Source organism: Leptinotarsa decemlineata, unplaced genomic scaffold (genome assembly GCF_025532065.1).
Source record: "Leptinotarsa decemlineata unplaced genomic scaffold, Ldec_3_MD MMD2_tig00003335_RagTag_RagTag, whole genome shotgun sequence".
NCBI lineage: Eukaryota > Metazoa > Arthropoda > Insecta > Coleoptera > Chrysomelidae > Leptinotarsa > Leptinotarsa decemlineata.
In genome coordinates, this window is record NW_027412587.1 from 3,066,768 (window position 1) to 3,090,890 (window position 24,123).

The 24,123-nt window shown below is 33.4% G+C and overlaps 1 protein-coding gene and 1 long non-coding RNA gene across 7 annotated transcripts in view; one reads left to right on the forward strand and one right to left on the reverse strand.

Annotated features, from left to right (window-relative positions):
* Positions 1 to 8,270, forward strand: part of LOC111510963 (uncharacterized) — a 68,818-nt gene extending 60,548 nt beyond the window's left edge. The window contains exon 3 of the long non-coding RNA XR_012466048.1: positions 8,091 to 8,270. This is a non-coding gene — a long non-coding RNA (uncharacterized lncRNA). The remainder of the gene's footprint in view (positions 1 to 8,090) is intronic.
* LOC111504252 (uncharacterized) overlaps positions 1 to 24,123 on the reverse strand; it is a 650,330-nt gene that overhangs the window by 352,110 nt on the left and 274,097 nt on the right. The window lies entirely within an intron of this gene.

Sequence of the window (24,123 nt, forward strand, 5' to 3'; positions counted from 1 at the left end):
TTACATCTTTTAATAGGTCTCTAAAAGACGCAACTTTGCCACAATTCAACCAACACTCTATCTCTTGTCGTTTACGAGATCCCCATGTACAGAAACGAATTTGAATAGCCCTGTATTATAGATAAGCAATACAAACGGATTTTTAAATATTCCAACTGGGGCGCCATCGGTTGCGGCGGTATCGGGCCAATGGGGAATGTTCCTCAATTTGGGTTATTACAGCAAATGCAAGTTTGAACAAAATAAAGTTGAGTTTAATTCATGAGTTTTTCAAATTCACTTCGAAAAGTATTCAAATTGATATTCAAATGTTGGGTTTCAATTTTTAAAGAGATTTGTTTCTAATTCACATATTGGCAACAGCGCCTATATCAAGTTTAAATAATTTATACGTACCTAGATATTCTACTTAAAAAAAGGTAAATTATCTTTATAAATCAACAATTAGGGCAAAATATAAATTATAGTTCAATACCACCTCCACAAGCCACATAAACAACAGTTGTTTTGTTATTTATTTATATGAAACAAGATAGATTAGGTGCACAAAATGTCATATGTCACAGAATGTGTCGGAACTCGAAACATAAGTAAACAGAACAGCACGCCTCTGTCATCTTTGTTTGTCTCATTCAGGTAACACATTCATTGTCCTTTATTAGCTATAACCGATGTTGCCAAATGGTGTAATAGAAACGAATCCCTTTAAATATATATATTATTATTATTTCATTCCTCTTTTTTAAGTATTCAAATATTTTTTTAAGGAGAAAGGTTGAAATGATAAGTTTTTTAAAATGCGTTGTTTTAGAGCTCTTTTATGAAAACTACTTGATTTTCGTCAGGAGGAATATTCCCCATTATAGTCTACTGAAAAAAAAGTTGTGAACGTTGTAAATAAAGACAATCTGTAGAATATTTAGTATCAGTATTGCACCCGTGCGGAGCCGGGACGAATAGCTAATGTTACATATTGGAAATATGATAAATAGAATAGAAAAGAATGAAATGGATGAAAAGAAATAAAATGGATGAAAAGAAATGAAATGGAATGGAATAAAATATAATAACAAAGAATAGAATAGAACAGAACAAAATTGAATAGAACAGAATGGAATGGAATGGAATAAAACAGAACAGAGTGGAATGGAATAGAAAGAATAGAATGGAATAGAACAGAATTGAATAGAATGGAAAAGAATAACATAGACTTAAATAGAATAGGATAGAATAGAATAGAACAGAATAGAATAGAATAACATAGAATAACTAACACATATTTACAATTCAAAGGGATATTGAGGAGAATATAGATGCTTATCTGACTAGTTGGCACTGAATCAAAATTACAAAAATAGTTCACTTCATTTCACATTCATTTGAAAAAACTTCAACAGGTCGAGTGAAGATTCATCATTGGGATGTGCCTTGGCTCGCAGTTTATTCATACTTCCTGGATCTTCAGATATCCATTGAAGCATTTAATTTACAAAAACTCAGGTGCCTTCTGTTCCCAAGTCATTTTCAATGATGGTTGATATACCTTATCCTTATTTCTGGTATTATAGCTATGGATGTTCTAAGTTTTGAGAACATTTATCTATGATGAGATTGTAAATAAAGGCATTGTCGTGTTCGAATACCAACACTTTTTATAATAATTTTATATGATGCAGGAGTTTAATTTCCATCATACATCTCAAAAAATCTGCTTCATGATATTCAGAAAACGAGGCCTAAAGAAAGGACGGGTATAGATTGAACAAGATAGATAGATCTTTATTGTCTAAAATGTAATACAATTTGTCGACAAAGGGTGTCATGTTTATAAATACATAAAATGTTAAGAATATATAAAATGTTGTTTTTTAAGATTATATAGTATTCACAAAAATACATAATAACATAACAACTTGACATAACTCGTAATATACATCGTGGTATACCGAAAGACTAGAATTTGTATGGAAAATACTCTTCCAAACTATAGAAGCACTTTCCCAAAACAAGGTTCTTTACTGATTTTCAAAATTTTTTAAATTCATTAATTGATGTAATATGTTTTGGTAGATGATTATATATTTGTCTACTTCTGTAGATTTGAAACTGCCTGGTCATGATGTGGGCAGTGGAAGGGCAAGTTTTTCATCACTACGCGTAGACCTTTTTGTATGGCTTTCAAACTTTTCTTTATGTTTGTGAAATGAGCAGACAGTCTCTAGAATGCATATTTCAAATATTGTTATTATTTCATTTCTGCTGAGGCCTTCCGAGTCACACATCTTCAATTTGAATAGTATTCTCAAAGCTCTTTTCTGGATAACAAAGGTTGAAGTTACGTAGCTGTCTAAGTTAAAAGCACAAACAGTTCAATTTACCAACCACGTTCTGAATATGTTCTTCCCACACCATTTTATGATCAATTGTTACTGCTAAAAGTGTAGTCATTTGTTGAAATTATGTTTGATTCTTCTTAATAAGTAGACTGGAGTTCATGGTAACTTTGAATTGAAACAGTGATAATAAAATAGCTGAACTATATGTTTAGCGCATACTACACACTCCTGCCATGTGGGTTGAGAACTGATTCCTGCGGTACTATTTGAGATACGATATGAATATCAGATCTGTTATAGTTGAGTACTACAAATTGTCTTCTTCCATCAAGATGTGATATCAGCCAACTGTTAGCTATCCCTCTTACTTACAGTTTGTAGGTAGGTTTATGAGAGTGCAGTTTAAGAAATTACCACGGATCTTCATCAAGTAACGGCCGAATAGTTCATGATCAATGGTGTTGAAAGTTCGACTTTTGAAATTTACAATGTTGAAACTTATTGTTGTTGTGGATGGTCGTGTCAAAAAAGATGTGAAATTCATAAAAATAATACATGTCAGTATAATCAGACAAGTCACTAAGTCAAAATAGGCTGGATTCTGGATAAAACTGGGTAAAACATCTGAATGTGTTCAAAATATAATTTACCGGTAGGGGACCATGTGCTTGGTACCAAAGAGAAAGAGAGAGAGAGACAAGAAATTCAGTTTGAGGATATGTTTGTCCATGTTGAAACTATAGAACAATTGGAACAGTTCTGGTGCAAGTGTGATGAGAGACATCTGCTGTTAATGTAAGGATAACAATGAGAAAACTCAATGCCAAATGTATCAACTTCAAATTTAATTATTAGTACTCCACAATTCTCAGTTGTCTGAAGAGAAACTTGTTTTATTATAATGATTGATAATTGGATCCGAAAGTAATATCTTATTGAAAGGCAATATTATGATATTCATATATGTAAAGGACTGAAATTTATAATTTATTCTAGGGAAATTTCAGAAGTATCACTACTTTGGAATTCAGGTATATTTCTATATCAAGCAAAAAGGCGTAGATTTCGCTGAGGTGGTAGATATCAGTTCTCTGATTATAAAATAAATGACATTTACATGAACAATCTTTCAGATTCCTTTTTTTAATTGTTAAAATTTTTGTAGAATTGTAGTCCATTTTGTAACCTTCTTTGAATACATGATTTCGTGAGAAATAATCCTATTTTTGAGTAGTCTTGATGTTTGACCAATATATTCACTTCTACAATTCATACATGACATTCAGTAAACTAATTTTTATTGAAAATTCATAGGAGTTTATTTATTCAGAAAAACAATTTACCATTATACCATTACACTGGAAAGGAGTTTGATGAAACTGGTTGTTATTACCATAAAGTTGAACGTTACTGGAAGACGTTCTAAATAAGATTTTCTACAGAGGATATGGATAGGAGTTATTAATGAATAATTGGTATGGAATATTGAAGTTTTTTCAAAGGAACGAAAGATCGGAAATCTGGAAAATGCGTTTTTTTTTGCCCAAATTAATTTTAGTCGACTGTTTATGGTACGACCAGTAGTTTAGGGACCTGCCAGAACCGATAGGCTCACGATACCAATCAATGAGAGGCATATTCTCCGTTGTTTTGATGAACTTTGTGAACCCATTGTTTATCGTTTTCTGTTTCAATGGTTAATCGTCATAACTGTTGAAAATATTCACAAACTCAGATATTCTAAAAAAATGTAGATGCTGCCTCCCTAAAGATGGAATATCTGAAATTTTATTATTATGCTCTGAAAATAAGAAAATGAAGGTTTGTCTTCAAAATTGTTTTGATTAATATTTTTTTCAGAATGAACTTTTTTCAATTGATATCATTTATATGAATTTTGTGTTATTCAGTGTAACTAAATACAAAATTGCATATATATGCGTGACAAAATATATTAGTTGTAAAGCGTTTGGGAACAGTGTTTTTTTGAATATATTTCAAGCCAGAAATTCCGTTTCTACCTTGCTCTCCTGAAATAAAAGAAATGTTTCGTCAATATCAAATTTTTGACAAATATTCTTTCTCCAACAGAGCATCACATGCACTTGATAACTAGGTATATGCAGAGTTAACTTGTTTTCGTTCTTTGAATGAACAGCTGTGAAAGGTATGCTCTACTTTATCGAACCAAGAAGCAAAACAACATATTTGCACTATTGGGTTTATTAATTCCATACAGTTGCAGTAACGCAATCGTTCACCTGAATGTCGATGTAGCGTTGAAATTTATGCCATAAACAATATTTATTCCAGGGACATGTGAAATACGCGGAATTTGTTTTTTTATGTAGATCACATGTCACAACTAATTATTTTTTATTCTTTGAACATTCCTAATGATGAAGACTCAATAATATACCAACATTCCTCAATCAATGCATTCGTGGTTCAACCTAAAACTACTGATTGGATCTATGACGAAATAGCGGTCTGGCGTTGGTCAACGAATCATTCTGGTGCTCTGATGTCATCAAGTTGCCTTGCTGTGACAACTACAGAGAAAAACAGAAGGCAATTTTCCTCCCGATGATCGATGGAGAAGTTTGACTTTGCAACAGACCGCCACGATTAAACGATTTTGCCAACGAGGGGTTGCTTTCACTCTGGAATTTTCACTCACTCCGTCTTGGAGTAAAAAGGTTGGAAACTTGCCTGTATGTGGCTAGGTTTTTTATTAAAAAAGCTCCGAGAAGTAGATTAGGATAAGTTTTTTCCCAGAAATAGAGATTAGGTAATTTTGGTTAATTGGAAAATTGGTAAGTTTGTTTATGGTAGGTGCGTACCTTTGGAAGCTCTTGGCTCCTACGGAGCAACGTCTAAATTGGTAGCAAATAGTCAAAAACGACTCTCCTTAATTGGAAGACTCAACGAATTGTCTCTGGTCTGGATTGCAGGCCATACTATCCTGGAAGGCAATGAGGCTGTTGACTCCCTTGCAAAGAAGGGTGCTGCAAGTAGCTTCATCGGGCCAGTGGCATTGATTTACGTTTTGCCAAACAAACATTGAACACCAGGATGGCAGAATATTTCAGAATTGACCCACTCTAGCTTGGAACCAAACAGTCGTTGGACTATAGAAGGGATAAACTACGATGCCTTCTCATAGGTCACTGTCGTCTGAATTATCATATGTAGAGACTCGGACTGTCGGAAGACAGTGTGTCACCTCTGTTTGGAAAATGATGAAACAGCAGAGCACATACTTTGGTCCTTGCCACGCTGGGGGCCAAATCAAGTTTTCAGAGTTTGGCAGAGACGTACTCTTACCATCTGACCTGAAAGATCACTTACCATATAAACTAATAGGTCCGTTGAAAAGCTGGGTTTATTTGGTCGAGTGTGAATAGGTGAGAGCCACAATAAACACGTTCGCTTTTCGGTGATGGGTCGAATAGACACACTCACTTTATCTTGGATGAAGGAGATTTCAGTTTTGTGTCAATACCACAGATAACTTCGTAAGAGAGTCCATTTTACTCAGGCTCATTCTTCAAGAGGAGTTGGGTACCACATTCGTGGTTTAACTTAGAACCGTTGACGAGACCTGTGGTAGGTCGAAAAGCTCTAACTGGCATTTCTACTGTTCGTCTTATTACTGATATATTGAAAGTAATCTGTTATGCTGCAGCCAGTGGAGTACAGTCTACAGCTGAAACTGTGTTTACTGGCCGTCGTAATATTGAATGACATGACTTCATATATAACAGAATTTGATCTCAATATCTCAATATAAATCGTCTTTGTCAATTAATTCGAAAAAAAAAAGAGAAGAAAAATGGGCCGATAATTTTCTACATTGTTAGGGTCATTTTTTCTCAAGACAGTTTCTGATTTCAGTCATGAAGGAAAAATAGCCTACATCATTGATGCCTTGATGGCATATATACCATACCTACATACTAATAAAAACCAGCGCTATCAACAATGTTCCATCTTTGTGTGTGTTATTGATTAATGGATAAGAAATTCGCTTCTTCACAATTGAAAACTTTTGGTTTAAGTATAGACATGCCTGAAAGAGCTAGTTTATGAAACTGTTTACTAAAAATCTTCCAATGAAGTTTTCCTTGAATACATTATTAACACAAATTAGAATTACTTCAACGCTTTCATGCAGGTGTGTTCACAAATAAGAGCACTTGTCGCCACGCTGTTCAAGTTTGCGATCTATTGTCACATGCATAATGTGAAAAAGATATGATTTATTTCTGAAGTGAAGTTTTGTTGTTCGAAATCGCGCAGATGGTATGAAAGTTGAGCAGTTATATATAACTTCGAATGTGTTAACAATAGTCTTGAAAAAAATTCGAGTTTCAATTCAAAATACTCATCGATAACATCACCGTGTTAGGAATCACACGTTAAAAGGTAAGACCTCGTTAGTCCTTAGCTCGCACAAGTTTCTCAACTTCTGAGAGTTGTCGTTCGTATGGGGGCGACAGCTAATTAATGGAAAAACAGATTTAAACAGATCATATCTCACATTTGGGAGGTACTGTATAAACACTTTTTCATCTCATGCGAGGTCTGATCAAAAAATGTGGTGAATGTTCAAATTTCGCAGGCTACGTACATTCGATTAGCGATTTAAAAAAAATAATTTTGGTATACCGGTTTCAGTTTCAGCAATTCAGAATAAAAGTTAGAAGTATTTCGCATGTTCAAAGAATTTGCATCAAATTTTGTGTAGAAAATGGAATTAAGTGGTGAAAAACATTCCATATATTGACAGTGGCATACGGTGATTGTACTCTTGAGTCAGAAAAATGGTACAGGCTTTTCACAAAAAAATCGAGATGTGATTTGTTTAAAAGGGTCATAACTGTCCAATCATTCCAATGGAGGAGCCCAGCACAACCAAGACAAAAAAAACACGCCAAGTTAAATAAAATGTCATACTTTTGCTCAATATTTACTTCGATTACCGTCTGGTATTGTGAGAAAACAATTCATGGCTTTTGTGTCACGATAATGCACCTGCTCACTCGTCATTGCTTATTCGTAATGTTTCGGCCAAAAACACCACCGTAATCATGCCTCAGACTGCGTATTCACCAGATTTGGTCCTCTGCAAATTTCTCTTGTTTCCATTTTCGAAGAGACTCATGAAAGGACGGCGTTTTGCGACGAGTGAGAAAATCGAATCGCTGAGAGATCAAGAACATACCACAAAATGCAAATAATAACTGTTTCGAGAATTGGAAAAAACACTGAGGGTGATTATTTTGAAGGGAACAAAATTAAATTTAATGAATTATTAAATATTTCTTGGGAAAAATGAAAATTCACCTAATTTTTTGAATAGATCTCGTATAACGCAACTTGAATTTCTAACCGAATTGTCCGAATATAAAGAGTACTGTATATTTTTATTCATGAGTCTGCAGACCTGAGTATATTATATTCTTCTAAAATTTGCCAATAATCATCACTAACCAGACTTTAACTGATTAGAAATAAAAAAACTAGGCAACTTTACTCTGAATTCGATACCTGTGTTTTATTGTCATTCAAAAACATCCATAACTTAAATTGAATTATGTTGATATCCAATAATATATCACCACTTTAACTCCATAAATCTATTGGTGAACGGATGTAAGGTTATAATTGTTTTTTGAGAAATATGGAATATAGTATGAAATTGAATTGATTATTGGAGCAAATTAAAGTGTATTTTCTTTAAATTTCAAGATCATCTGGTGATCACGCAATGGAATGGAATGAAACAAAAATTGTCACCGAAGAACTCCACGAAAAACCCAGACAACTCAGGAAATGGATCGTAGGTAGCTGAAGACGGAAAAATGACCAAAAAACGATTATTGTGACACCTTGAATGTATATGAATCTATATGAATTATATTTTTTATTCTGTGAAATGATCCTTTGACCATTGGTCATCTTTCTATAAACGACAACCCTCAGAAGTTTAAACTTGTGCGAGCCAACAATTAACGAGGACTTTCCTACCTCACCTAGCATGTTCCTATTATTTCAAAGGCAAAATGTTCAAGAACTAGGTATATTTTTTCTGAAATTTTTCTGAAGCAGATGCTCTCTAGATCTATATTCATTTATCTTTTAGATTTTGGAATGTTCGTAACACAAAAACATCAAGGAACAAAATTCCATATACAGTGCATTTCTTTAATGCCCCCCCTTTTATTTTTTGAAAGGGTCAACACAATAAATTGAAATTTGGGATAATGAAATTAATGCATGGATACTTCATTTTGAAGTGAAATTGACAGATGAAACTTTTAAGATGGTGACTGGACGCCATCTGGAAAAAAAAATAAATGGAAAGGGGCGGTCTTGTGACGCGTCTTTTTGAAGCTCCTAACAAATGCTCCACAACCCTAGAATATAATGTCAATATCTTCAACTACTACAAAATGCGGAACTTTTAATAATTGCCTGAATACATTGACATTTAACTACATAATATGAGGTAATACGCTTGAGGTCAGTTCAGAAGATGCTCGAAATGATTGCCTTGAACTTCTTGACATATGAGTAGCCTATCAGATATTTCACACCGAACACAGTAACGTCAATATATCTACAAATATTTATTATTCTCTGGCGTATATCCAATTTCGAAGCAGGCTCAGTTTTGTACACATTTTGCTTCAAATAGCTCCAAAAAAAAAGTCCAAAGGTGTTAAATCTGACGAGCGGGCTGGCCATTCTGTAGGACCTCGACGGCCATTCCAACGACCGGGAAAAGTTGTATCCAAATAGTTTCTTACTGGTCTTGAGGAATACGGTGGTGCTCCATTCAGTTGGAATACAATATCCATATCGAATTCATTAGGATTCGCTTCGACGATTTCAGTGATGAGAGGATCAACAATAGTTTCCAGCATATTCAAATACAGTTCCCCTGTTTAATTTTGATCAATAAATAGATGTCCTACAATATGGTTTTCCAATATTCCTGCCCAAACTTTAATTTTTTTCTGGATATTGGGTATGTGTTTCCCGGAAAACGTGAGAGTTGGTGTCACTCCAATAACGGCAATTTTGTCTGTGAATATTGCCGTTTGAAAAAAATTTATATTCGTCACTATAACAAATATTGTGGAGATAGATAGGATGCCTTGCAATGGTTTTCGTCATGATTTCGCAGAATTCTGTTCTTTGATCAGGGTCATCTTCAGTTAATTGGTTTGCCATTTTAATTTTGTATGAATGATATCTATTCCTCTTCAAAAGTCTCCACACAGTAGAAGGAGACACCTCACAAACATTCGCGACGGAATAAGTAGACTACTCAGGATTTACTACCATCTCACCAATAATTTGCACTTGCTATTCTTTCGGAATGGACGGATGACCTGGGGGCTTTTTGTTATGTATACTACCGGTAATTCTGAATTTGGATATAAGTTCCCTCAAATATTTTCTACAAATAGGACAATTCGGAAAACGTTCATTGAAAATCCTTTCGGTCCCGTGAAAGTTAAGCGTCGTACCGTAAATAAAAATCGCTTTCAATTTTGTCGTTTTTATAAACAAAAAAAACTCGACAAACCTTATCGGATTGTGGAATTGCCATATGACAGATAAAAAGGAATATTTCTAGAAATACCGATATTAATGTGTTTGTCTTCAGGAAATTATTGAATGTTCCGCCATTTTGTAGTAGGCGAAGATATTGACTTCATATTCTAAGGTTGAGAAGTTAGGAGCTTCAAAATGATGTATCACAAGACCCCAGTCGCCATCTTGAAACTTCCATCTGTCTATTTTATTTCAAAATAAAGTATTCATGCATTAATTTCATTATCCCAAATTTCAATTTTTTGAGTTGACCCGTTCAAAAAATAAAAGGGGGGACATTGAAGAAATGCACTGTGTTCTGAAATATTTCATGTAGGATCCCTTCAAACTCAAAAATAGTCAATGAAATCAACAATTCATTTAAAATACTTATAACTCAATTTTCATATAAATATGAATGAATGACATTCAATAACGAATATAATTTAAATGCCGTACAAGAAACAGTTATTATATTTTATTTCGCATACTCTCTAATTAAAACGATCGAATGTACTCGTAAATAAATTATCTGCTACTAAAACAAACTTTCCTACCAAAGCCAAAGTTTTGAATGAGGTCATGAGTAGTATGCGGAAGGAACGAAAAATAGAAATCGGATCAAGTGCACTCGGAACAAGGTTATTGTAATCTCATTCGATGTTTACATTGCAACTGTCTGTATGAAGTGATTACAACAATTCGAATATCAGCTACGAGGGTCGACGAAATTCTCAAGAAATAATAATCGAAGAATGAAATTTCGTAATAACAGTAATGGAAGAACTGACCTAGCGTTTTCGAAGATATACCGAATAATGATTTTGATTAGAGATTGTAATCAGAAGAGTGCAAAACATGTACAAAACAATGCTTAAAATTTTCTGCATATGCAATTGGCAATACAACTGAAAGAGTTGACCGTGTGTGTGCCCGTTACAAAATTGAACGTCGACTCTTTCAGTTGTATTGCCAATTGCAGTTGCAGGAAATTTTCTGTGAAGCTTCCTGCACTGACGCCTGTCGGATATAATCCAACGCCTTTCGTGGTATTAGCCAGGGGAGTAGTTGTTTTCTGATAGTCCATTCAACCTACTGTATAGGTATATCCGAGATTGGCTTCAACGTTTAAAGTTCATTTTTTTAGAATACCATAATTTACTTCAATTTTTGTTGGGAATCTACCTGTTAAATTTATCATATCAAGGTTAAAAATGTTAATTCGGTATATCTCTGAAATCAGTATATCAATAACGATATTTTTCTGAGAGTCATAACTTATATTTGAATGTGATTGAAAAATATGACACGGAATCTCAGACTGTACTATTGAAAATGTTATGTTATGTTTCGATGGAAAATCATTACTTTTTGGGAGGAAATAACTTTGAAGTTTATTCAACTCAAAGACTTTTGTTTGACAACATTTCATTTTTTGCGATATTCATGATGATATAAATTATACAGTGAAGGGAAAATTCAACTAAACCGAATATACCCCGTATATATCTCAATAACATTAATTTCTCAACGTCTTGATAGTAAATACAATTAATAAATCCTCACTAGTAGAATACATTCTATTGGTGATCTATGACTGATTTCCAGAGTCAAGTTTGTCTGGTAAACTGTAATTATAATTTCGCAAACTTGGGGATTGGTCTCAGGTCAAGGCAAATTAACATTTTACGTGCTGAAGATCCTATGGAATGTATACATGGAATAGACGTGGCTCATGGTACGCCTCAACGGTAATAATTTCGATTCATCATGAAAAATTTGAAAAGGTTTGTGGTGGATATTGAAATTGAAAGTTGTCCATGATTACAACGGAAAACTGATGAAATGTTTCACTAAGAATGTGGTGTAATACATGATTTAATTTGTACATACCTGGTATGACTTTTACAGGATTATTTTTACACGATTTATGATTTATTTCACGGATTGAATTATGTTTACTATATATACATAACTATTCATATATGAATTTTCGTCATTTACTGAATCAACATTATAATGTTTTTTTTTTAATTAATTTCTGTTCTGGTACAAAACAGAAGTTCTCAAAGTAGAAGAAATAGTATTCCAGACCTTAGACTTCTAAATGGTGGTCCGCGGAACCCTGAGGTTCCGTAGAAGGGCGACAGGGGTTCCCCACGCTGTGTCGAAGATCTAAATATCCCGCAATTGTTGAAAAACCTACTTATCTCAGTTCTGCTTTCATTTGTGCGACTAATCGATGCCAGACTGAATTTTCAGTTAACAAAAAATAAAAACAGAAACAGATAGGATGCAGCTTCGGATCTTCGCATCCAATTGTCGGACATAAAGCCTAAATTCAGTACTATTATAGAAAAATGTGTTGAAAAATCTCAATCTCCACATCAAATATTTGTTTCATTACAGTGATTGTTTTTCATTTATGATTTTTTCTACCATCGAGTAACATAAGAATATTCAAACCACTATGTGAACATTTTTATATCAAAATAATCAGCTAGGGTTCCGGCAAAAAATGTATCATCATCAGGCTACGTCAAAATGAAGATATTATCAAATCGTTCTCTGATTACTGAAAATTCAATTCTATACAATATGGCGTCATTTCCAAAGTACGAGTAGACGTATAAGTCGACATTCCCAAAATTTCCAAACTAAAATTCTCAGGGGCTTGACTCAAAGCTCGATGCTTCATGTTACTGCCATTGAAGTTTCTTCTGATCTATAATGTTCCCGAGGAAGACCAGTCTTGACTGATTGGGATCCTCCCAACCATACCTTGAGCTATATTACTTTATTTCATTTCATGCTATACGAGTATACGCAAGATTGATAAAGGCCATTATTATCATTATTATTATGAACAAACGATGTCGATCTCTCTCTCTCGAAAGTCCAAGGAGAGAGACTATAGTACTCTAAATACAGAACTAATAACGAGAGACGGAATCTAAACTATCTGTCATCTGTCCATGACTTGAAATATTATGATTCAGATTTTACCACTTTTGATACAATGAGAGTGCTTTCGAATTGATGTTATATATGTTCATTACTGGAGTTTTTCCCCAACACCAAATCGTTATTTTCAACACCTCGACACGTGTTTCGATCACCAAGTGATCATCTTCAAAGAGGAAGATTAAAACTAAGGACAAGTGCGAGCTAATCCTATTTATGCTATACAGGTACACCATCCAGGCATACCAACCTAAATTAATTTTACAATTTTGCCTTATCTATTATTTTACAATATATGTTTATATAAAACAATTTTCAGCTATATAAAAATTAATTTCACAATATTGCCTATCCAAATTTATTTTTGCAATGTGTCCTCATGTAGTAATCAGTAAACCCAACAACATTATTTTATTTTGACAAGCTATATAGTATGCTCTTTGGTATAGGTCCGACATCTTTATTCATAATATTCACACCTGTAATTCAATATTCAATAGGATTTTTGTAGGTGACTTTCTGAACAAGACTTTGAAATGGTCGTCAAATCCTTTTTTCTCTTATTCTCAGAGATTTTACTTTGGGCAATTCAGACTGCCTTCGAAACATTTTTTCAGATAAACCAGTTACATTTGTAATAATGCCTTCTTGGCATATTAGAAGGTATCTGTTAGGTGAAAAAAATGTTCAAATGAATCCTTAGTTTTTATGGGTGTGCAAATAAGCCAATATCTAGTTACGTTATCAACTTTTCAACAACCTTTTTATTCCTAGACCATGAAGTTTTATACATAGTTAGGTTAAATATAATTTTCCAAGAAAGTAATACAAGTCGCCCCGGGGCGAGTTCATTGATTCCTATGGCGCATTTGCTTTATCAGCTGCAAGAAAACCCGGAAAAACCTGCAGCACCACATCATCTGTAGATCTTGATCTGCCAATGTCCTCTCTTTCATTAAACAAAATGTAGGGTGTCTGCAGAGGCTCCAATAAATTCAAGACATCACCAGAACACTTAGTGACACGACTATCGTCAAACTTAAACCAGTCCGTTTCGTCTCTGACCAATGTGTAATAATGACCAGATTCAACGCCAGAACCACAGTGAACAACGACTGCCTGAAGATTATAATACTGGTTTGCTAGATTGTTGCGTTCACCTATTTGGAACCTTCGTGAGAGTTTGGTGCTTCCGTCAGAGGTTGAGTCATGTTTGAAGATCATCAGTGTTATTATTAGATTGAGGTGCCTCAGCTATACTTGTTGTCTTATAAAAGTCAGTTATTTTGGCACATGTTTGATAATACAGTTGATCGTCACCCGTTAAAAGTTCCATTTTTAGATGATTCAACAATAAGCTTTGCACGGACTGGTTATGTCATATTAGGAAACGCTAGTTGAAATTTCAGAAAATCACATACGTTTCTGCTACCTCTTGAACAATGACTACAAAGTGAACAAGTGAGGATTTTTCCAGCAAAAGATTAACAAACACAAGACGAGATAGACTGTACGAAATCATTCAATTCAGAGCGGTCAGGAGTATTGATTCTGCTATTGTTTTGCTCACGAAGACTATTCAACAAGAACCCCAAGAAATTGGAGCAATCCTCTTGTTGTCCTAACGAGTATCTAGTAAACTTTCAAGACTTCAGGAAATCGGTTGGTGGGAAAGATGAAACTTCAAGTTCATGTTTTAGTTTTCATAGTCAATAATAACTAATATTATACCTGAATTCAGATCTGTACGAAATTTGAGAATATACATTCTGTCTCCTGATATTCCCGTTTTGCAGGTGCTTTGTTGAAAGACATTACAAATGCCTGGAGCGTGCCATTAGCCAGTTTCATGCAGGTGATAATGTTTATATAAACATCACCTCCTACGCACTGACATACCCTATAAAATCGTGTGATTGATAGAACCTCATTTGAATGAAAAATTTTCTTTACAGAGGTTAACCGCTGCTATCAGATCTCGTGCATGAGTTTCTGGAATTTTTTATGATAATATCAAACAACAATTCATTGTAAGATTTTCAGAACACGCACAGGGGTTTATAAAACCGCTACACGTGTTTCAGTCATATAGTGCTTCTTAGATATACCAATGAACGGAATTGATGAATATTACTTGAGTTTAATCCCAACACGAAACTGTTGTTTTCAACACCTCGACACGTGTTTCAATCACCAAGTGATCATCTTCAAGAGGAAGATTAAACTAAATTATATACAATATTGCCCCTAATTATACCATAGAATCACTTCTGCTAGGTACCTGCGTCTTAATTGCAACTCAAATTAATTTTACACTGTTGCCTTATCTACTAGTCTTTAATTAATTTTTCAATATTGCCTTATCGAACAGTCAGGTGAATTTGTTAGATAAGGAAATATTGTAAAATCAATTTAAGAATAGTAGATAAGGCAACATGTAAAGTTAATTTAAGACCATTAAGACGCAGGTACCTAGTAGAGGTATCTATGGTATAAATCAAGACAATATTGTATGTAATTTACTTTAATCTTTCTCATGAAGATTATCACTTAATTGAAACACCTGTCGAGGTATTAAAAATAACGGTTTGGTGTTGGAATTAAACTCCAGTAATATTCATTATTACACCAAAATTTACAAACAGTGCATCACAAAATCGGAACTGATAATTAAACAACTATAAATAATATAATATTAATAATATAATATTAAAATCAAATTATTACCAGTTTCATCATTGCGACAAAGTCAACAAAAGATAACTTCAATTTAAACTGGTAGAATTCAGTGGCTTAAGTTTGATACTATTCTCTTTCAAAGTCATTGTCATGACTGTACTATTCTTCTTTTACCAAAAGTTTGCAGATGATTATCTTCATTATTTTTGGCACTTGTCTCCCTGTTTCACGAATATACAAGTGGCCTTTAGTACTATAATTCAACTTATCTTTCAAGTATCCAACACTTTTGTTTTTATTGTTTTGAATTGATAATTTTCAATCAATTCACTCATAGAGTTTTATGGGATAGATCTAGGTTTTTCGTTCTCAAAAACGAACGATATTTTTGTAGATCAATTCATTTCAATTTCATTTTTGTAGATTCAATGTTTATTTAGGTTTATAACTTGTTTTTATAGTTTTGTTGATGATATCATTTGTTTCATGAAGTTCATTCAGGTTTGACTAGGTGTTGTTTTGCAAATTTTATTTATCAACGACAAAAAAGAGAAAATTCACCTCTTACTGAGATTCTGTAAGAGTAATGGGTTGTTGTTATCATTAAACAAACATATGAAACCAAAAAAAAATTACGGGCATGACTCATTCATTCCCCACTTCACGTCTGGTTTCTAACGGTTCCTTGTGGGTGAGAATGAATGAGAATGTATACAAACATGATCTATACATTGTGATTGAAATAATTTCACAAAGTTGTGGAGTGCTTTTTTGTAGAGGCTAACTACGATCTCACATATACTTTAATAGTAATGCTAAGAATATTTTAAGAATTTCGTAAATTACACCTTACGATTTGATCTCCACAAACTTTATTTAAGAAATATATATATATATATATATATTAATATATAAACTTTATCAGCTCAGGAATATACTAAACAGGGAAATGATACTGATGGTGTATGATGCCTTGGCTATCTCCATAATACGTTACTGTATAATAGTATGGGGTGGTACCTTCAAGACATTGCTAATCATCATGAAAAAAGATCGGAGGTATTGTACCCAGTCGTTGTATGATGAAACTGGGATATTAGAAAAACTTACATTTTTCAGAGTTTATTATGGACTGCTAATTCTACAATCAAATTTATACAGCATGCTTTTAAGACTCGTACCAGTTCAGTTAAGACCAGCATGAATGTTTCACGATGCAGACTCACATATAATCAAAAATTTATAACCTATCAGGGACCCAAACTTTACAACACTCTACCTGAATCATTGAAAGGCATGAGAAACAAACTCAAATTCGTAATAGAGTTGAAAACATTCGTTCACAATAATTATGATATGCTTCTTCTGATACTTGAATAAGAAATATCTATTATTAGAGGAGTCTTTCAGAGCACATCACAGACAGATCTTTCACTCTTTCTCTCTTTCTCAACCTCTATCTTCTTCCTACCATCTCTTTCTTTCTATACTCTGTTCACTATGTTTGGTTAAACAGGAAAATATATACTATTTAGTTTGCTGGCTACAACACAAGCTTGCTTAGGTAGCCGTAACTTTCATTAGAATTGTATAATCTCTACATTTCATGTATCTTTATTCATTTATTTTGTTTTATTTTTATTTCAATTTTATTTTATTTCATTTTATTTTTTTATCCTTTTGTCATAGACGACTATGTATTTTGTCTTATTACTGAATTGAATACATTTACTTACTTACTTGTTTCGCTAACACAGGAGCTTTTCCGTAATGAATTACCGGGCCAGCAGAGTAGTATTGTGAGGAAATCGACGAATTATACCGAAAATTGCATCATCAGCAGCCGGCACTGGTCAACAGAAACGGTCCGATAATGCTCCACGACAACGCCCGTCCGCACGTTTCACAAATTACCGTCGAAAAATTAAAGAAATTGAGAGTCGAAATTCTGCTTCACCCATCATACTTCCCAGACCTTCATCTTTTCAAGAGCTTCGATATTCCTATCCCACAATACACATACTTATAATGGACTGTTAATTTTTTTATGGTCATTTCCAAAACATGTTTGTTTCATTTTAGAGGTTATTTCGATAAAATTTCAGGGGGTGTAGATGTTACAATTTCAAAAAAAAAAGGTAACAACAGCAAATCTACAAATAGCAACATTTTGTTATTATTGAAATAAATTACTGGGACTAGGTAGCTGGTTGGTAAGTGTACGTGGTTCATTCTACTCATACAATCGACCGCTATGTGGAACGGTGGTTCTTTTTTTTTAATTTATTTATTGAATTAGGATTCCCTATATACAGGTTAGCTAACTGAAAATATAATATAATCTACAAAATTTATATAAATAATACAACTTTATATACATACATAATTTGAACTGAACAAAAAGTTCGCTCTTGAAAATCTTTAATGATAGAGTAGATTTGATTGAATCAGGTACCTAAATCATTGAATCGGACAAAACCTTTGAAAAGTAAACTGCTCTTACTATTTCTTGTTTGGTTAGAGCCTGACAATCGATTTTTACTGCGAATCTTACCTCGCACAAGTTTCCACATCAGAAGGTTGTCAATTATAAGGAAGCGACAGCTGGTTAATGGAAAATCAGATTTCAAACAGATATATTATAACTTCCCATTCATAACATTCAAAGCATTCTGGAATGTTCAGTAAGATTTTTCAAAAACATTCGGGTGATGACCCAAAGGGTCATCCACGAATGTGGATACGTGGAATGATTGTGGATACTAACAATCGAAACGTCGTGAACTAACAACTTGGCTTGAAATCTCTTAACTTTTTATTTTTATTTTTATATTCATTTTGTATTTCTTTATTTTCATTTTTTTGTTCAATGGTTTTATTTTTACTTGTATTTTATTTCACCATTATTTCATTTCAGTCTTTTTTGCTTAATATAATTGTTATTTACAGCTATTCATTTTTGATTCTTCTTTTTTAGTTGTTTCAGGAATTTCAAATCATTTTATATATTAGACAATGGAAGTTCGAACTAGTGATATAACAACTATCTGTTCCATCCAGTAGCAGATGAAACTTTTGGTGTTAATGGTCCGGAGTCTCTGTTATTCATTCATGAACTACGAAAGCAAAGAAAGATCACCGTTCTACCTCTTTTTAGATAGAAAGAAAATATTGCTATTCAACGTGGTAGTGTTGCATCGGTCCTTAAAAGTAGTCCTCCTTCACATAATTTTGATGAGATCATGCATTGCCCTCATTTCAGTACGGAACTAACATCTTTTCGGAACAAGCCGAGATATGTGAATATTCATCAGTCTCCTATCAAGGTTAATTCGCAAATGATTGATCCACCTTCTTCTTTTTCAGTGCGGTCAATGGACTTAGGTCATTCTTGCCCCCCCAAATATGAGCTGCAGTACTCGTTTTTCTGGTTACCTTTCAGTGGAAGAGCTTCATAAAGCAAGAGCCGAATCGATCTCTCTATGAAACCCTTCATCACTTGGAAGGATCGATTGCAGCTTGAGAAATGGTTCTGATAAAAATTCTGTGAAACATGTTCTCCCTTACGAATCAGTAGACAGTTGTTCTGAAAATCTTGCGATGAAAATTGAATTAAATAATTTAGGAAACACTTGCTAAATTAATAACATTTTACAAGTGTTGTTCATGACGAAAAATTTTAAAAACGAGGTTTTAACGACAAACGAGAACGAGAATGTTTCTAACTTATTAACCAAACTCAAACAACTGCTCATGCAGTTGCAGTTTCGTAAGAATGTATCATCTTTCCCACCAACCGATTTCCTGGAGTCTTTTAAGTCTGCTAGATACTCGTTAAGACAACTAGAGGATTGCTCCGACTTCTTGGGGTCCTTGTTGAATACTTGTTCGTGAGCAAAAAATAGCAGAATCAATACTCCTGACCGCTTTGGATTGAATGATTCCCTGTAGTCTGTCTCATCTTTTGTTCGTAGATCTTTTGCTGGAAAAATCCTCATTTGTTTACTTTGGAGTAAATGTTCAAAAGGTAGTAGGAACGTATGTGATTTTCTGGAATTTCAACTAGCGTTTCCTAATATGACATAACCAGTCCGTGAAAAGCTTATTGTTGAATCATCTGAAAATGGAACTTTTAACGCGTGATGATCAAGTATATGGCCAAACATGCGCCAAATTAACTGACTATTATAAGAAAACAAGTATAGCTGTTGATCTTCAAACATGACTCAACTTCTGACGGAAGCACCACACTCTTACGAAGGTTCGAAATATATGAACACTTCAATATAGCAGACCACTATTATAATCTTCATGCAGTCATTGTTCACTGTAGTTCTGGCACTGAATCTGGTCATTATTACTCATTGGTCAAAGACGAAACGGACTGGTTCAAGTTTGACAATAGTCGTGTCACTAAATGTTCTGGCGATTTATTTTATGAAAGAGAGGAATTGGTAGATCAAGATCTTCAGATGATGTGGTGCTCCAGGTTTTTCCGGATTTTTTCTGCAGCTGAAAAAGCAAATGGGCCACTGGAATCAATGAAGTCGCCCCGGAGCGCCAATTAATTTTTGTTGTTCTTTCATGATTTGTATTACTTTTTTTTAAATATATAAATGTATATAAATGCTATTCCTAGTTATGGTATGTAAAATCTACGGCAACGCAGAAGAGCAACATGCGCTTCCGTAGAAAGCTGTGTTTGCGTTGGATAAATACAGGAGCTAGGCCAATATAACTGAATCAATTTTATTGATATATTATATTATTTCATAACTCATTTTAGTTTCATTTTCTCTTATTCTCAGAAAATGTCTTTGAAATTATTTTCCATGAAGTTCAATTGATAATGTTCACTACAAATTATTGTACTCAAACTGATATTGAATTGAATAGATGAATTTTTATCATAATCAAACATGCCGTATTTTCCCATAAATTACTACATGTTATTTTCAATTATCGTTTGCCATCAATAACGCCAATCTCATAAACACATATTTTTTTGTATTGTATCTATTCCATTCATTCTAACAATCTTATTGCAACACAGATATTTTTGGAAAACATTCCAGATAAGCAGAGACAAATACTAAGATGAAAAGAGTACCGCCACAATGCATACTTTTTCATGCATCATATATAAATTGATAATTTGATGATTCAAATCACTAACAAGCAAGGAAAAGAAAAACAAGAGTATGATATTGAACGAAAGTTATTTTTGTGAAGGAAAATCAGTTTTTTATCGACTTTTTTTTGGATGTTTCCACCTTCTACAATGTGAAAAATATGAAAATCATAATGAAGAACTTTATACAGGTGTAGAAAGGGCCAACTTTTTAGTTTATTTTGATATAAGTTAGTATATAAAAATCAATGTATTTTTCACGAAGAATTGAATAAGTAAAAAAAATTATGTTAAACAATTTTAATTGATGAGAAATGATAATAATGATGTTGATAATGTACTGAAAGCTAAAAATTAATTCGAATTTATTATTTTTTCATCTGATCGATACCGTAGAATGCAAGGGAGAATTGTGTGATTACTACTACCGAGGACCTTTCGAATTAGTTTTTAGCTTTTAGTACATTATCTAAATTTTTTTTTCAATAAAACCGTTCAGCAAAAAAAATATTTTACTCATTTCATTTTCAACATTTCAGTTTCTAATTTTGTTTCTCAATTCTTTTGATTCTGTTTAGTTCATTTGGTGCCTCAGTATTACAAGGTTCGTTTGAAGATGATTAACAACGTTTCATGATTAGTTCCGAGTTCCATTGTCTAATAATATATAGAATGATTTGAAATTCCTAAAAGAACCAATACAAATCAAAAACTGTAGCTGAAAGTAACAATTATATTAGGCAAAAAAACTTTGAAATAAAAGTACAGTAAAATATAATAAAAGGAAAAAAATGAAGAGTAGAGATGGCTCATCTCTCGGAGAAACTAGTCGAGTCATCATCCGAAGACGATTGTTGTTCAATTTTTTATTTATTTGTTCAATTTGTTTCACTTTTATTTTATTTCACCCTAATTTTATTTCAAGGTTTTTTGCTTACTATAATTGTTACCTTCAACTATTCTTTTGAATTTGTATTAGTTCTTATAGGGATATCAAATCATTTTATATATTATTAGCCAATGAGAGTCCAAACTAATGAAATTCATTACAAGGTTCATGTTCCGACAATTTGGTGCAATTAAACTTCTCAAAACATAAACCTTCCAAAGACTTTACTCGACTTAGGGCCACGTAAGGGAAAAATACCCAAAAAAGGTCCATGAAAAAAAGTATGATGATTTCTTCGACTGGTTTATGGTAAGATTATAACAAGCAAAGTGCATGTGATAATTAAAAACTTAGTTATAACTCAAAAAATGTTACTGATTTTGAACGTTTCAAAAATCATAAAAAGATCAATGAACTTTTTCAAAAAGTAAAAAATTTTGTCATGTGTTGTATACAGGGACGTATAAACATCTCAAATATAATTTCGAAGTTGATAATCCAAATGTTCAGTCCAGTCAATGATTTTTTCCCGTATAATTTTGCCATACAGCACCGATGTTCATAAAAATTTGGATTTCACCACCTACTTCAAAGTTGATCATCTACAGGGGGTTGAGTTTACCCTAGGATTTTTATTGAAAATAAGACTGATTCTGGTCAATTTTTGTTCTACAGTTCTTTCTAGAAGTCAATACTTTTCGATGTGAGTGAAAGTATCAACTTTTCAACCAATAACCATGTTTTGTGAGAGTTTTTCGCGAATAATTGAAAAAGTGAAAAAAATCATTCCTTTAAAAACGTAGCTTAGAAAAACCTAAGAAGAATGGCGTAATTATGATGTCAGTAGATTCAATACTAACAAAGTATAGCTTGTTGAAGGTAGGTTCGTGTTCATCAAACGGCAAAATTCAAAACATGAAGTAATCAAAAAACAATGCACTTTGCCAGGAAATTTTAATTTGTTTAATCTTTTCAGCAGTTATTGAAAAAATATAAAAAGTGAAAAAGACTGATTACCACAATTCACTATACTGGGTGTTTCCTAACTATGGTACGAAACTTCAGAGGGTGATTCATTAGCTCGTTTAAAAAAAAAGTTTTTATAAACATATATCCGGAGTTGCTTCGTTTCTGAGATACAGGGCGGTGAAGTTTGAAAAAAACAGTACGCCACTGATTTCTTGTTGTAGTTTTCCATTTTTTCAGATTAATCAATTGAAAATTAAACTTTTTTGTATCATGTATTTTCTTCACGAACAGCTTTTCTTACTGCTTCTGTAATTACTTTTCAAAACATACTGAGACGTAAATAAGATTCACGATTGATGGAGAAAAACTGAATTCAGCTGGAATGTTACGGAACGATTTATTGAGCGATTTTCTTGAATGCATTTCTGCATTTTCAAAATGAATATTGAAAACTTTCATTGAATTTTGGTACTTACATGTGTAATACAACTATCATTCTCCATTAGAGGTCAATCAATTATCAAGCGAACTCACCTGAAAAAAAAAATATTATTGAAAATTTGGAATTTCATCATAAGTAGACACTGAAGAAAACCGTCACCAAGAACTATTGAAAGTCTTTTGTGAGATGAGTTATACTTTTATATATTATGAACCATAACCCAAAGGACAAATAATCAAACAACAGCCTAGCTACAAAGTAATACCGTTGAGGCGACATTTCATTCGAACTTTTCCAAGGTTGAAAATAGTGAATGGGATCATTCAGGCTAATTTACTTTTTTATTGAAAATTATATATTATAAAAGTAAATCATATACCAAGTATCCTACAAAATTTTCCGGTTTTTATGTCAATTAACAACTGAACAAGAGCAATTGAAAATGTGATATCGTCCGCGGTACATCCTGACGTCACACCAGGCAACGAGCTTCGAGCGGTGGCAACCGGGCCTGTAGTTGGAGATTATGAATCACTGCCATCGTCGGATTTTGTGTCATTTGCTGACTGGTTTGAAAACACCACGTGTTACATATTCACGCAGTTGATACACTGCAGTAAACAACACACAACTTGCTCTCTATGGCTTCAGTACACGTATGTATTTCGCTTATCTGCCAGCACTCTCTTGTCGCCGAATCGGCTGATGTGACGTCAAGTTTGACCACGCCCCGTTTTGGTGAACGCCACATTCAACTATTAATTTGAGGGGGAAGATAAAGGGTGAAAATTCAGATTTTTTGCAGATGTACTATTTGAAACATAATCTTTCAAATAATGAAATTGAAAAAATTTGGTAAATGAGCCCATTATATTTGCCTTTTCGAAATTATTGATTTCCGTTTGTTGTATCGTCAGTTGTATCGAGAGTAGTTGATTTCTGATATGTGTCAGTCCATAAACCTACTGTGTAGATAATAATAGGGGAGCCCAAGCGGGAATTTCTGGATTTACTAAAGCGCAGCAGATTAATATAGAGGGGGATACCTTGTACCCGGTTAAGTACCTCCACCAAATATGAGCCCATATATAAGGCCGCCTGTGAG